This window comes from Balaenoptera musculus, chromosome 16 (assembly GCF_009873245.2).
Source record: "Balaenoptera musculus isolate JJ_BM4_2016_0621 chromosome 16, mBalMus1.pri.v3, whole genome shotgun sequence".
NCBI lineage: Eukaryota > Metazoa > Chordata > Mammalia > Artiodactyla > Balaenopteridae > Balaenoptera > Balaenoptera musculus.
The window spans coordinates 23,517,335-23,534,044 of NC_045800.1; positions in this window are offsets into that span (position 1 = coordinate 23,517,335).

Sequence of the window (16,710 nt, forward strand, 5' to 3'; positions counted from 1 at the left end):
CAGCTTCAGAAAGGAAATAAGAGTCATCACTACTAATTCTATGGATATTAAAATGATAATAAAGAAATACTGCAAACAACACTATACCAAATTTTTTTTATTATTTAGACAATATGAACCAATTCTTTGAAAGACACAAACTACCAAAATTCACAAAATGAGAAATAGAGAGACTGAGTAACTCTTTTTGTACTAAAGAAATCAAATCAATAATGAATAACCTTCCAAAAAAGAAAACACAGATCAAATATTTAAGGGATGTTTGGTTAATTCTACAAATATTTAAGGATGATCCATAATCTCTGCCTGAAAATAGAAGGCAGAGATTCATTCTATGAGGTTAGCCTTACTCTAGGACCAAAACCAGACAAAAACATTGTAAAAAGGGAAACAACAGATCAGCATCTTTGATGAACATAGATAAAGATATTCTTAACAACATATTAGCAAAGTGAATTCAACGCTGAAAGCAAAACAATCATATACCACAACCAAGTGAAATTTATTCCAGGTACACAAGGATTGTTCAGTATTAGAAAATTAATCAATGCAATTCTCTACATGAAAAGACTAAAGAACACAAATTACATGATCATATCAATTGATGTAGAAAAAGCATTGGAAAAAATCCAAAAAATACTCATTCATAATTACATTATCAGGGCTTCCCTGGTGGTGCAGTGGTTAAGAATCCGTCTGTCTATGCAGAGGACATGGGTTCGAGCCCTTGTCCAGGAAGATCCCACATTCCATGGAGCAACTAAGCCCATGTGCTGCAACTACTGAGCCTGCAAGCCACAACTACTGAGCCCACGTGCCACAGTTACTGAAGCCTGTGTGTCTATAGCCCGTGCTCCGCAACAAGAGAAGCCACCGCAATGAGAAGCCCGGCACTGCAACAAAGAGTAGCCCCCGCTCACCGCAACTAGAGAAAGCCCGCTCACAGCAATGAAGACCCAGTGCAGCCAAAATAATAACAATAATAATAATTACATTATCAGCAAACTAGGGAGAGGGACTCCTACTTAAATAAGAACATCTACATAAAAGGTACATTATACTTAATGGTAAGACTCTGGGCACCGTCTGTCTAAGACTGGGATCAAGGAGAGTGTATCCTTTCTCATCCCTTCTATTCAATATCATATGAGAAATCCTAGATAGTGAAATAAGACAAGGAAATAAAATAAAAGATAACCATATTGGAAAGCAAGAAATAAAAATGTTTCTCTTGTCAGATGGAAAAAAGACCCAAAGAATTGACAAAAATCTCCAGCAACTAATAAGTACAAGATCACAGAATATAAGGCTAATATACAAAAGTAAATTGCTTTACAAAAATACTAGTAATGTAAAATTGGAATTTTAAATTTAAAAAGCAATACCATGTATGATAGCACCAAAACCCATGAAATATTTAGGTATATTAAATGTGTTTTATATAGGTTGTACCTATATATAAATTTGTAATCTAACAAAGCTTATATGCAGAAAACTACAAAACTCTAATGAACAAAATTAAAGATCTAAATAAATCAAGAGCTAGTCTATGTTAATGGAATATACAGTAAGACTCAATATTTTAAGATTTCACTTTTTCCTAACTTGATCTACGGATTAAACACAATCCTAATCAAAATCCCAGCAGGCTATTTCATAGATATCGATAAACTGATTCTAAAGTTCATGTGGAGAGGCAAAAGATCTAGAATAGCAACACAATACTGAAGAAGAATAAAGCTGGAGGACTCACATATGTGATTTCAATATTTATTACAATATAGAAATCAAAACAGTGTAGTGTTGCCAAAGAATAGATACATATATCAATGTAACAATGTAAAAAGTCCAGAAATAGACCAATACAAATATAGTCAACAGTTCTTTTGAGAAAGAAGTCAATTCAATGGACAAAATAGTCTTTTCAGCAAACGGTGCTTTGGAACTATATATATATATATATATATATATATATATATATATATATATATATATATATATATATATATATATATAAGCCTAGACCTTATGCAAAAGTTAACTTAAAATGTAACATAAACTTAAATATAAAACGGGAGAAAATCACCATCACCTGGGCTAGGTGACGAGATTTTAAATATAATATCGAGAGCACAATCCATGAAAAAATACTTGATGAACTAGACTTTAGTAAATTAAAAAAACTTCTGCTCTGTAAAAGACTCAGTTAAGAGAATGAAAAGGCAAGCCACAGACTGGTAGAAATATTTGCAAAATACGTATCTAAGGATTTATATCAAAAATATACAAAAAGTATTTAAAACTGAACAATAATAAAATACATAAGCCATTTGAAAAATGAGCATAAGATCTGAACAGACACCTCACCAAAGATTTACAAAGGCCAAATAATCATACGAGAAAATGCTCAACATCACTTGTCAGTAGGGAACTGCAAATTAAGATAACAATAAGATACTACTAAACATATATTTAGAATGTCTAAAACACAAAACATGAACAGCCAAATGCTGGTGAGATGTGCAACAACAGGAACTCTTACTCCTTTCTGGTAAAAATGCAGATGATATAGCCACTTAGGAAGACAGTTTGTCAGTTTCTTACAAAATTAAACATCGCCTTAACATATGATCCACAGTCATGTGTCTAGATTGACCTAGACTTGAAAACTTATGTCCAAATAAAAACCTTCTCGTGAATGTTTATTGAAGCTTTATTCATAATGGCCCCAAACAGGAAGCAACCAAGATATCCTTAAGAGGTAAATGGATACACAAAATATGGCATATACTTATAAAAGAATACTGTTTAGTAATTTTTTTAAAATGAGCTGTCAGCCATGAAGAGACATGGAAGAGTCTTAAATGCATATTGCTAAGTTAAGGAATTTAGTTGGCAAAGGCTACACATTGTATGATTCCAATTATATGACATTCTGAAAAAGGCAAAACTAGAAACGGGGGGTGGGGGGGTTGAATAATTGAAGCACAAGGGAATTTTTAAGGTAATGGAACTAAATGTATGAAACTATAATTCTGGATCCATGGCGTTATGCCTTTTGCAAACCCCATTTAAATGTACAACACAAAGAGTAAACCTTAATGTATAATTTTTTTTAAATGGCCATATGGGAATCCCAGGATTAAAGACAGAATGTGATAAAAGAATCAATTATGTACAACAAATATATTGAACCACTTCACTGAAGTGGTTAAAGGTATAAGAAACTGACCTAAGTAACTTTAGAAATGACTGGATTCCAAAAGGCTAAAGGTAAAAGGAACGGCATATAATAACTGTATGCTAGATGATAAAGTTCTTTCCCCACAGAGATACAGGTTAACACTTCTAAAATCACTATACATGGATACTGGAATTGAACACTTAAGTAAATAAATGGTGGATGTTAGGAGCCAGGATTCTCACTGTTGAAGTTGGAGGTTATAGTTAAACAAGACGAGGAGGCTAAATTATCATGGTGGTAATGTCTTAGAGTTGGAGACATCATTATGAACTCATGCTTAGCTTAAGATAAATATAGATCATGATATGTGTGTGTGCACACACATGTTGGTATCCACGCATATATCTCCTGGCTCTGTCAGCTGAGAGCACCTAAAAGCAATTTCAGCCTAGTTGGCAAAAGCACACCTAGTACCCAGATCTGGGTTTCTAATATCATTCTCTGGATGATTGTAGGACTTGGGGCAGAAATATATAAGATGATCCTGGAGCTTTATGTAGTGCCAGAAGGTAAGGAAGTGCTCAAACACACACACATACAATGATGGGTGTATGCCAAAGGGATACAGGAGCCAACTGAAGGAGCTCCCAATAGCCAAACATTTTAAGGGATAATAACCTAAAGTATAAAATGAATATCCATAAATTCATATGTATGTATATAGGATTAAATAAATAAATGTGGGAGAATAGACAAATCTTTCACGCAGGAGAATTCCAAATAATTTATATAGATACTCACCCTTCAAGAGGTGGAGCAAAACTCTCCAGTCCTCAAGCGTGTGGGCTGAGCATTGCAGCTTTATTACGAAGAGTACAGTATGGAAAGGAAGAAAATAAAGAGTAAACCTACAGTGGAGGAACATGTCCAACACTACACCTAGCTAGGTGATCAAAGTTAATATCAACAATGATGAGTCATGCTCACAGTACGAACCCTTGATATGATATGATGAAATAGCACTTTACCACTGTAGTTGTCTTCTAAAAAACATAATACTTCATTTTAACCATAAGAAAAACTTCAGGCAAACCCCAAATGAAGGCCATTCTGCAAAATGTCTCAAGGTTACAAACTGAAAACTCTCAAGGTCATAAACAACAAGGAAAGTCTAAGAAACTGACAGAGTTGAGAGAATTCTAAGGAGTTCTGATGACTCAATGACATGTGGTATTCTGGATGGGATCCTAGAACAGAAGAGAACTCTACTGAAAAACTCAGGTAATCTGAATAAAGTATGGACATTAGTTAATGTATCAATATTGATTCATTAATTGTGACGAAAGTACCATACTAATATATGATGTAAATAATAGGGAATACTGGCTGTAGAAGATAGAAGAACTTTCTGTACTATGTTCACAATAATTTTTTAAAATCTAAAACTGGTATAAAATAAAAATTTTGTTTAAAAAAAAAGGTACAACAAAGTAAATGCTTGACACAGTGAATGAAAAAATACCCAGAGTAAAGCATATCATCACAGAGTTTATAATACTGGGGAACATCACTGGACTTTTCAAAAACAATACTGAAAGTTTGATGAAAATGGAACAATATCTCTCAACTTCTATTATGATCTTCTCTATTGAGATACTGTTAAAAAAAAAATAGTAGGCTGAATTCAGGAGAATATCCTGATTCATGTAGATCTCATAAATTACAAGAGAACTGATAATCTAATCCATCTTTATTTGACACCTGAACAAGCATTTCCAAAAGCATGATTTGCAAAGCACATGACATCATGTCAGTAAATATTTTGCAAAGAGAGATTCCATGGTCACATTAATTTGGAAAATAGTGAGTGAAACCAAGGTAAGCTTTTACTATGCCTCCCTGCTTTGTGAAGATCCGAAGGGAACACCAGTCCCAGATATATATGTTGAGGAAGCCAGTTGTTACAGAGCATCTCCAGGCCATATCCCAGCACTTTAGGAAATGCTGCCCTAACATTCAAAGTAGTGGACACCAGTTAGCAGAAATATATATTATATATATATTAACATTATTTCTAGAGTAACTGAAATTCTCAATAATTTAAGAAAGGCCAGTATTTCTAAGTATTATTTAGGCAGTAAATAGGAGCAAAACATTCCAATATTAGAATTGAGGTTTAAGTTCATAAAGAGGAGGGAAGTATAGGGGAAAGACTGGAGGGAGGGAAAAGGGAACCATTAATGGGGACACATCAGAACAAACTCTTTTCCCTGACCCTTCTATCTACCTCATGAAGGTGTTTTACTCTTTTCTAGAGCACATAGTATGTGCCATGAACTGCAGTTGAATAGATGAAATGTGATCTGAGTTCCAGTGGACTTTTGCTGAGGATTTTTATTTCCTTTCATATCTTAGTAATCTCTGTAAAGAAGTCATTATTTTGCTGTCAAAATGTTGCCACTTAATTTTGATCAACCATTTCTGCACAAGGAAACAGAGATGAAGCAAAACCTTGATTAGGTTTAGGGCCTCCTTGGTCTCTGTTTTCAAATGTGAAATGACATGCTGCGTATTTTACTCCTGGTTAGTCAGATTGATACAGTTGAAAATTCTGGACCTAATTCGAGTTTCATTTACATTTTCTTTTTGGCTTTAAATGCCTGGAAGGGAAATAGCATTGATGCAATCATTATATGCTTTGCCCTTTGTGAGAAGTTTTCATCTACATCATTCATTCAATCTGCACCAAAAACCCAGAAGGCCATCGTAAAGGAACTTTAATTTGGTCACTCAGGAATGGTCTTTATTTGCTTATTGCCCTTTTCTACTTCCTGCAGGTAAAAGACTGGACAGCCTCTCTACATAAATTTGCTTTGCGATTTCATCCTTTTGGTTTGAGTGTGTTCTAAAAATCAGGGCAAAGTATCTGTAGACTGCCAATCCAAAATCCTGACCTTAAGCTCTCAGTCCTAGACTGCATATAAAATGTCTCCTAATATCTGCTGAGATCTTACAGCTCTTGAGAAAAGAAAATCCTCCGCCCTCTCTTTTCATATCCAACAACACATATTCCTGAGAAATTCTTATTTTATCCAATCCAGGGATTCTCAACGAGAGGTCTCTGTTGGAATCATCTGTGAGGTTTTTTTTTTTTAATTGACAAGAGATTTTGATGCAGAGCATCCAGGATGAGGACCTTACATTTATGCTTCTAAGATATTCCATCTGTGCTTCTGGGGATCACTACCTAGTAGAGAGCACTAATTAAACCAGTCTCACTATTCACAGAACCTAGGTCCACATTTTAGCAGAATTCTACCACATGGCACAGGAAAAGTCTGGCTGACAAGCAGGATAATACGAATAGCATTACCGTCTGTGGCAAAGGGAACAGAGAAACAGAAGAAGCCCGTGAAACCCTGGAAGCAGTCTGTCTGAGTTTCAAGCAATGACATGTTGTTAAACATTCAATATACCTAAAACTGAGTAGGTTTCCCAATGTGAACTGATGCTGGCTTCTGGGAGCATTTTGCCCAAGTCCATCTTACACTGCTACTTGAAACCTGCAGTGAAATTGGATGGAAGGCTTTGTTTCACTCTGTTCCAATATTCCCTGACATGCACATGAATCCCCATGTAGGATATATTAGCTGGAGAGAATAGGAGCTGAGTAGGCAGGACTGACAGGCAGTCTTTTTGAATCATGTACCAGATCCATATTTACACTTCCCATTTGTCCCTTCTCTCATAGAAATGGACTCATGTGTGAAATGGGAGAAATGTGGGCCTATCACTAAACTGTACCTTAGAAAGGATGACAAGAGAAGCGACTGATGGATGGGTAGCACAGAAACCTACACAGGCTCCATTACCAAACCAATGAGCATCATTTTATGCAACGAGTCTCTCTAATAATTTGTGTTGATGATGATCTGGTGGCAAATTAGAATCAATTGGTGAAAATTTCCTTTCTTATTGTGCTGATGAGGCTTCCGACTCTGTGCTCTGATTTATCTTCTTAGAAGTTACCTTTTCGCTACCCAGATTTGGAACATGGGGTCCTCCTTTCTCGCATGATATCTCTACAGTACTTTGCCATTCAATATGCGATCCCTGGATCAGCAACACTGATATCATGAGGGAGGCTGTCATAACTGTAGAGTCTCAGACTCCACTCTAGACCTGTGGAATCAGGATCTGTACTTTACCAAGATCAGTGTGCTCATTTTTACAGCTTGTGAAACACTGTAGGCCTAAGTGAGAGTGTTAGCTAAATAGAGCAGGGGTTTCAGATCATAACACTAAGTTGAATTACCCTGGGACCATATTTTTTCTTGTTTTGAAAATATGGTACTTCAGTGGTCAGTTTTTCCAGGAATGGTTAGCACCTAGATTGTGCTTTTCAGACTCCAGCCCTGAATTTTCCCAGCTTCAGATGCATATCTAACTGTTCTCTCGCCTTGGCTCATGCTATTTCTTCAGTGTCCCTACATTATCTTCTTGCCCAGATGTGGTAAATGCCCCTTTTTGTGCTCCTCCAGAAGCCCTGGAATGGTTTTAGATAAAATTATTCATAGCACTTACCTCATTGCAATGAAGTTACCTGTTTATCAATATCTCCTAGCAGACCATAAATTCCTCCATGATATGATTTCTACCTATATCATCTTTGTGTAGGACACTAACAGTGACATAGTATGCTAGACACTGGATACAAAGTGTACTCTTAATAAATGCTGGTTTAAGTGAACCCATAATTTCACCAACAGAAAAGGGTGGAGGAGAAATAGACTAGATGAGTGGGTGACACAATGAGCTAGGGGGCTGCCAAAGGAAAATTCTATATTGGTCAGCCATATGAAGAACTAATATCTAGGGAAAGGAAAATGCTCGTGTAGGCCTACACTCCTCTCATCTTGTTTATTTTGTGCAAGTTGGGTTCTAATCTCTAAAAGCATTTGTACATTACTATCATGGCCTCAAATTTGGGTCCAATCCCAGACCACACAATCAAAACATCTTGGAGATGGGGGGCCAAAGCCTTGGTATTGTTTTTAAAACTCCTCAGGAAATATTTGTTATCCATGTTCTAAGAGGATTGTCTAAAACCAGTATGTAGGCAGAAGAGAAACCAAGATGCTGAAAGTTTTGAGAATCAAGAAATTGGATTCTCAGCTGGATTATTCTGCCCATGTTCATCCTGGAAAAGAAGTGATTTAGCAAAAGCATCAGGGTTGGCTTTCAATTTCTGTAGAGCTGCCATGTGGAAAAGGATAGTCTTAATGATTCCAGAAGGTACAATAAAGATCAATAAAAAGAAATTGGAGAGGTCAGTTTCAATTCAATATATATCAGGTATAACATTTTTCAAGACATATACTCAGATGTGCAAAAGAAAAAAAAGTAACTATCATTACCTTCTTATTTTTCTGAAATTCAACTTAACCTCTCTATTGAACTCCCATTTTAGTTGATTTCATAATCTGTAATCTTAGTCATTTCTGGGTAAACCCAGGTGCTTCAGTATTTTCTCCATTCTTTCGGGTTTAAAGTTCAGTGAAGTCAGAATTCTTCCCATCTCCCTTCTCTGCCTTAGGTTCAAGCTAGATTTTGCATGGTTTATGTAAAATCCCTTCAGTAAATACATCCCTTCTGTGTCCTTTCCACTGTTTGAAGCAAGTATCTACTGAGATTTAACTTGTCTTCACTGGGCTTTGGTCAATGAGTGGGTGTGTCTGACAAAGTGTCCACATCTTTATCTGGTACTCAGTGTTATGATCCAGACAGCTTCTCAGCTATGTTATACCCACTTTTGATATATCAGCTTTCTCTCAGCTAAGCTTTGAACCCTTCTTAGAGGCACAGGAAAATCTGGCTGTCTCTGGAATGATTACATTGCTGTGGGAGTTTCAGGGTTGACTTTTCTGCCTCTGGCATCACATTCAATTAATTCTACTGATTCCTTCCAGAGTTTCAGATAGAAGGAAACTCATAGAACTTTTATTTCTCAAATGCATTTGAGGATTCATCTTCCCCAAAACACATCCAAGTGTAAAAATCATTAGGTAATAACTTCAAAAGTATCATTCAGTCATGTAAAGGAAGACTTTTTGTCAAGTGTTATCTATCCAAAGATAAAATGTACCAGATCAACCACTTTTAAGGAAATGATCAAGGTTATGGTATAAGGTTGGACTGCATCACTGGTTACTAAATGTAATCATGCAGTAGAACCTCCTAAAGAGTTTTTAAAGCTCAGCTTACAAGAACTGCTCCATTTTTGCTTATTGTGAAATTCGAGGGAGGAAACATTTATTTTTCTGTATAGCCTCACTCACTAAAATTACTCTTATAGTTTTGTGCAGACAGCCTTCATCCAGAGAATATTCTCTCCCTGGTGAATAGTCTGTGGCAGACTCTGTTCTAAGGAAAAAACAAAGAGAACAAAGTGATCATTACAGAGTCTCCATGACTGGCTCCCGGTATCACCCTCTGGGCTTCCAGGGTGTATACTGCTCTCCTTGGCCATGTAGGAGGTTCATGAGCAAGATCATGGTTACAGCACATAAAGAAGGAGCAATTGCACCATCAGTGGGGTTTCACTGAAGTACTCTTGCTGAGCTCTGCTTCTAGAGAATAACCATCCAGAAAACAGCTTTGCTTCCCTTTAGTTGGAAGGCAGCTCTCCTCAAGGGAGAAAAAGAAAAGGATGTGCCAAGGTCAAAGTTGCTTCACTTCTCTCAGCGAGATTGGATGTTCACATAAGGTTGTACTTGAGGTGTCTGCCCATGGTTGACATACTTAGATCAACCAGGTGTGTATGTGCCCCTTGTGTATATACATTCCCTGCCTCCCTCAAACCAGAGAAGGATTTTTTCATTCAGTTGTTTTTATAGCTGTTCAGGTTATTTTAGAAAGATTAAAATAGATGTATTTTTATAGCTTAAGTGGAGCAGTAAGCTAGATCATTCGTACGTAATCAGCTTTCTTTTTTCTTTTACTTCTAAACAATAGACGTTATTAAATACTTCACTCAAGCCGGGCTTGGTGCACTGTCCTGTATGTCTTACCCAGGCCCATCCTACACCTTTGCACTTGCTTTTGCCACCAATTTACCATGTTATATTGTTTTAGGGTAGGAGACTCTGGAGTCTATTTTTAAGCCTGGGGAAGGGAATAAGTTGCAGGGGAAAGATTAAAGATGTGAAACAGGTAGAAGATGATGTGGAGGAGGATGGCTAAAGACAGGCTCTAGGGTATCTTAGATAGCAGTACATCACATTCCTAAAGATGCTGCTGGTCTGGGCAGAGAGCACAACATACAAACTTGAGCAAATTAGTGGATTGGCCAAAAAGTTCATTCGGGTTTTTCGTACCATCTTATGGAAAAACCTGAACAAACTTTTTGGCCAACCCAATAAAATGTTGATCACATGTGGCTCTCTTCCCACAGTCTGGTTTTAATTCCTGAATTACAGAAACCTAGAGTTCTCCATGATGGGTTCACTTCCCTGCAACCATTCCCTCCACTGGGGACACTGGTGTTCTTTCATACCCTTTGAGCTGTACTGAGCCCCACTCAGCCCAGATCGATGGCAGAACATGGTTCATGCTTATAGGGATGTACATCTTTGTAAGTAGGAAGTTGGGGATAGTACAGAGTCTGTTCAGAAAATAAAAACTATCCTTTAACTTCTGACATCCTTGTGGAGGTAAGTAAGATAGAGAAAAGTTCTGCCATTATTTCTGCTAAATTACCACCTTTCCAGTAAAAATGATCTGAAACAAAAGAAGAAGCATGGATAAGAAGAGGCAGATAGGGACTTCCTTGGTGGCACAGTGGTTAAGAATCCGCCTGCCAATGCAGGGGACACAGGTTCAAGCCCTGCTCCGGGAAGATCCCACATGCCGTGGAGCAACTAAGCCCGTGCACCACAACTACTGAGCCTGTGCTCTAGAGCCCATGAGCCACAACGAGAAACCACCGCAATAAGAAGCCCACGCACTGCAATGAAGAGTAGCCCCCGCTCGCCGCAACTAGAGAAAGCCCGCATGCAGCAATGAAGACCCAACACGGCCAAAAATAAATAAATAAAATATTAAAAAAAAAAAAGAAGAGGCAGATAATAGAAAAATCAATATGAATCATCTTCCACTTAGAAGCACCTAACTTCACTTTAGCCACTACAGGCCCAGAGCAAGAATTAACTCACTGTTCCTGACAAATAAGGAACTCTTAAAAAATAAATAACAGAAAAGGGAAAAGGAAATAAAAGCAGATGAATCTTTAAACTTTATGAACAATAAAGAAGAAACTCAACATTTTCTAAATAGTTTTATGTTTCCTTATTTTCTTTGACCTTCTCATATCCAAGCCATGACACAATGCTGGATTATGGAAGCCATTCTTTATATGTCCAGAGAATAAAATGATTTGTAATAGGACAGAAATTTTTAGTAACTTGGACCAGGTCACACAAGTAAGTGATTAGGTGGGTATGTCAAGATTCAACTCACATCTCAGCTGTAATCCCTCATCTGTAAAATAGGGTAGAGGTACTCTCTTCACAGGATCATTGTAAGAATTAAATGTTATTATATAAGGAAATTGTGTACAATAGAACTTACTACATAATAAGCCTTCAAAAGCTAATACCATTATCATTGTTATTATTGTGATTAACTGGCAGTTCAAGAGACGTGTTATCTCACCAAACAGGTATCAACTCTCTTTTTTTTGGCAAGAACTCAGAAACAAAGTTGAGGTGCCTATCAAGAACAAAGATAGTAAGAATAACAACACTAATAATAACAATAATAACAACAACAACGATATCAGACAGGGTAAACTAGTTTAGGCTACAGTAACAAAGCTCAAATCTCAGTGGGTTAAAATGACAAAGGTCTATGCCTTGAGAGTCAGCTGGAAGCACTGCTCCACATCATTCTCCTGCCTAATTCTACGTTAATGGAAAATCTCCATCTTTCAATGATGCACTGGTCATTGTGGCAGAGGAAGGAAGAGAACAGAATTCAGCACACCCTGACCCTTAAAGCTTCCACCTAGAAATGAAAGGACACTTCTGTTTACATTTCACTTACCAAAACAAGTCATCTGGGTGGGAAATTGTAATGACATGTGTGCCTGGACTGAGAGAGAACCAGGGTATTTGTGACAGCCCTAAAGCAAGTCATCATACTGACCACATAGCAGGACCATCATAAAGGCCCACATGGAATTGTGACATGTGATTTTATACATTACGTTATCATTGTGACAATTCTTAATGAGGCCTGTTTCCATCCCCAGTCTAGAGATGAGGGCACTGAAGTGCAGGGCAGTTAGAAGACTAACCCAAGTACACAGAGCTAGTAGGTGACAGGGACAAGATTAGAATTCAGATCTCATGCTACACAGCCTTCCTCATCTTCTTGTGGACTTGTAGACATTTGATCCTGATGCCTTCCTTCTTTGGGTGGTACCATGAAGGAGCAAAGACATTGTGAACATAGTGCCATAGCTTTTGAGCCAAAACATAACAAAAATGTTCTGCAGTAACATAGACAATTGCCCTGACTTATGATTTTTCATCACCCTCATCAACATCATAACCATCATTCTTATATTAAGAAAAGTGTCAGGTTCTGTAACAGGACAGAATGCCCAATTTGGAAATCATAGGCATTCAACTAATGGGAGCTACCAGGGTAAGCTAGAAAAGGTACTAACATTGTAATGACTTTGCTCAGTCTTCCCAGCAACCCTGTGAAAAGGGGTTATTATCTCCACTTTCAGATAAGAAAACTGAGGCTATGAGAGATTATGTACTTTTCCCAATGGATGACAGCGAGGATACAGAAGTAGGCTCAGTGCTGGCTCTGCCACTTCTTGATCTTATAGCCTATGCTTTTTACCACCACAAGTTACTGCTTCCTTGGAGACTGAATACAGTGGAACTGTGGTTTTGAGACTTTTACCTTGGACACTCAACCTTAGTCTCTCTGTGTACATTTCTTGTCTCCATTACATGCTATCCTATATCCTTGCCTCTTTGGGCTGCCAAAGTAGGCCTTATGAAAGTTCTCCAGTTTTAGACACTCACAACTCATCAAGCATTTAAAAGTAGCATCATCACCTGTTTTAGGAGTACATAGAGTACTTCAACAATACATGTGTCTGACATCAGTGCCTGCCACACAATAAGGGTTCAATGTATCTTTAACAGATGACACTGTAGGAAGCATACATGAACACTAAGCATGTTTGATTCTTTAAAAAAATATGCTGACCACCTACTAGGAGCCTTTGCACTGATAATATACAAACAAATAAATTTAGGTCCTAACCCAAGAAGAGTTCTCAATCTAGGGAAGGAAATTAGAAGATAATTCTATGCTTATGGTATCACACCATACATTTTATCTCCAAAAATGTCTAGAAATGACTAGAACCATAATTTATGTAAGAAAAGTGTCTGGCTTGACTGTGTTTTGGCATATGTGAACCTGTTATTCTCATAGCAGCTTTGATGGAAATGCATGGAAAAATTAGTTTCTATCTATGCCTCTGACCCGCCTTGAGGGCCTTCTCTTTACCTACATGTTTTAAGAAGCAAAACTAGATAGAATTGGGAGTTGCCTCTACATGGGCCGACTTTCAGTATTAAAGGGTGCTTCTCGTTTGATAATTGCTTCCAATAAAATAGAAATTGAAGTATTCTCCTATAGCATTTGGGAATGGTGATTTTGTTCTAGTGCTTTTATTGATTTGACTGTGTCTTTTTCAAGAATGCTATTGCCTTTAAATGTTTTAACTAAGTAAAATAAGTTAAAACAACAATGATGATTAGCTGTTTGATGGGATTGGGAAAAAAAGCTCAGGCAGGTCAGGGCATTAATAATGAATGGGCATTTTCAGAGTGTTCAAAGAGCAGGGATGTTCTACAGAGTAACATCACGTTTTCTCTATTGTCTATTTGGGATTCATATGTGAAGTTGACAGAGACTGATTACATATCCGTTATGCCCTTACCTGTATTAATCTGCTTCACTTTAGAGTAGCCTAAAAACCACTTATACACAGCACCTGGCAGAGAACAGCCCTCTTAGAGATCGCTCAATATATTTAAACATTTGATGCTAGCTGTCTGGTAAAGTGAGTTGAGACACAGCCTAAAGTTTGGGGTGGATGAGGAGTATAGAGGAGTGGTTAAGACGACTGGTTCTAGCAACGCAATTCCTGTTTCTAAGTATGACTGCTATTTACTAACTCTGACCTGTTTCCCTATCTGTGCAATGAAAATACAAGTATAGTTGACTCTCGTATTTTCATACAAATACCGCTCGAGTCCACTTAGACATGGATTTTTTCAATAAACACATATATCTACTGTAAATGTATTTTCTCTTCCTTATGATTTTCCTAATAACATTTTATTTTCTCTAGCTTACTTGTAGGAATACACTATATGCCTATAGCATACAAAATATATGCTAGTTGACTATTTATGTTACTGTTAAAGCTTCTGGTCAACAGTAGACTGTTGACCAGCTTTGGGGGAGTCAAAAGTTCTATGCGGATTTTCAACTGCATGGGGCATCAGCCCCCCTAACCCACACATTGTTCAAGAGTCAATTGTAATACTAACCTTATGGAGTTGTAATGAGACTTAAATAACATAGTACAAGCAAAATGCTTATAAGAAACAGTGCCTGCGTATATGGAATCTAAAAAATCGGTACTGATGAACCTAGCGGCAGGGCAGGAATAAAGACACAGACGTAGAGAACAGACTTGAGGACACGGGGTGACGAAGTGAGAGAGTAGCATTGACATATATACACTACCAAATGTAAAATGGATGGATAGTGGCAAGCTGCTGCATAGCACAGGGAGATCAGCTCAGTGCTTTGTGACCACCTACAGGGGTGGGATAGGGAGGGTGGGAGGGAGGCGCAAGAGGGAGGGGATATGGGGATGTATGTATATGTATAGCTGATTCAATTTGTTATACAGCAGAAACTAACACAACATTATAAAGCAATTATACTCCAATAAAGATAAAAAAAAAAAAAAACAGCACCTGAAAAAGAGAAATTACCCGATCGATGTTATTTATTACTATAGTTCAGAGACCTCATGGATATTTTTCTTGGTGTCTAAGTGACAGCCTGTTTTTTCTGATTTTTTAACAGGCAGTCATGAGAGGACAGATTCTCTCTACACAGGATATTTGAAAAACAGAAAAATCACAAGGACCACTAACAAGAGGTGGTACTAGGGCTCAGATAGATCACAAGACCAAGTCTAATGCCCAACTCCCTCCCCTTCTGTTGTTTGTCTCTAATAAGGATATAAAGGCCTCTCCACTTCTCCTGTGAGCACATTGGTTTTCTGCAACTATATGTGGATGAGATTAGGTAGCAAGTGAACTGTGAGGAAATTAAAGATGAAAGCAAAGGAATCTTACTTGCATTGCTTTACTTTCTGCTGCCATTGACCTCAAATTGCAAGATAAGGGACACATTCGGTGTATCTCCAATTGAAGCGTGTGGGGTATGTAACTGGTGTAATGGTCACCGCTTGGGTTTGTAATAGTTTCTACGAGCTTGAGTCTTGACTTCGCCACTTGTTAATTTTGTCAATTTGGACAATTTGTTGGTCTCTGTAAACATCAGTGGTAGAATCTGCTGGTCTGAAACAGGGACGTTGATGATACCCGTTTATTGGGTTGGTGTAAGGATTAAATGGGGTGATGCATGCAGTGTGCTCAGCAGAGTATGTGCTTATGCATAAATGCTCAATAAACTTTGGCTATTAACTTTCAGTCTGTGAATAGCAAACTAAATAGAATTTGTCTTCTAGCTATTTTTTAATGAATTTTTAGTGGAGTATGGTTGCTTTACAATGTTGTGTTAGCCTCTACCAAACAACATGAATCAGCCACGCACATACACATATCCCCTCCCGTTTGGACTTCCCTCCCATTTAGGTCACCACAGTGCATTAGGTAGAGTTCCCTGTGCTATACAGTATGTTCCCATCAGTTGTCTATTTTATACATAATATCAATAATATATACTTGTCAATCCCAGTCTTCCAATTCCTCCCACCCCACCTCTTTCCCCCTTGGTATCCATACATTTGTTCTCTACATCTGTGTCTCTGTTTCTGTTTTGCAAATAAGATCATCTATACCAACTAAATAGCATTTGTAAAGCAGCATTGACAATTAAAAATAAAACACACACATATAAATCCCTATAAGATGTTTTACTGTTAGTTAAGATTGGACAATAGAGCTATAAAAGAAAATTTAAGTATCTACTAATTTCTCTCAAAATTAAATTCTTAGAACAGTTTTTTAAACTGAGAATTCAAATTAATTTTCTTCCACTAAACTGTTTCCTGATCAATACATTTTAGTAACTATATAAAGCTATGGAAAATTCTTTAGTCATCGTTAATTTTAACAGTGCTTCCCAAATTTGGACTGTCATGCAAATTATATAGGGGCTTTTAGATA